Genomic DNA, 476 nt, shown 5'->3' with positions numbered 1-476 from the left:
AAAGATACAAAAAGATTGATAGATAACCAGATAGATCGATAGGCAGATAGAATGATGAACAAATGGGTAGATACATGCACAAACATATATATATATATATATATATATATATATATATATATATATATATATATATATATATAGTCATCAAAGTTGATAGATTGTTGGCAAGACAGTACAAAGGTGAATTATAACTGTTGGTGCCAATAATGTGTCCAACTGTCCAGGAAAAAATAATTAAACTAGTTTAAATGTTCTATGAATTCAGATCTTTGTATAATCTATGATTAGCCTGAAAATATTTTATGAAAGATCCAAGGTCATTCCTTGAGATAAACATATTTTTCAGAATCTACACTGTGTAGCTGAACATTTGAAACGAAGCCAGAAGGATTTATGACAGAGTTATTGAGGACGACAACAGGCATGAAGAGAGAACTTTTTGGCAAGGAATTTTTCATGAAGAAGGAAACAGT

Source organism: Wolffia australiana, chromosome 7, assembly GCF_029677425.1.
Source record: "Wolffia australiana isolate 7733 chromosome 7, ASM2967742v1".
Classification (NCBI taxonomy): domain Eukaryota; kingdom Viridiplantae; phylum Streptophyta; class Magnoliopsida; order Alismatales; family Araceae; genus Wolffia; species Wolffia australiana.
The sequence above is the reverse complement of the archived record's forward strand: the minus strand, read 5'-3'. Positions refer to the sequence as shown.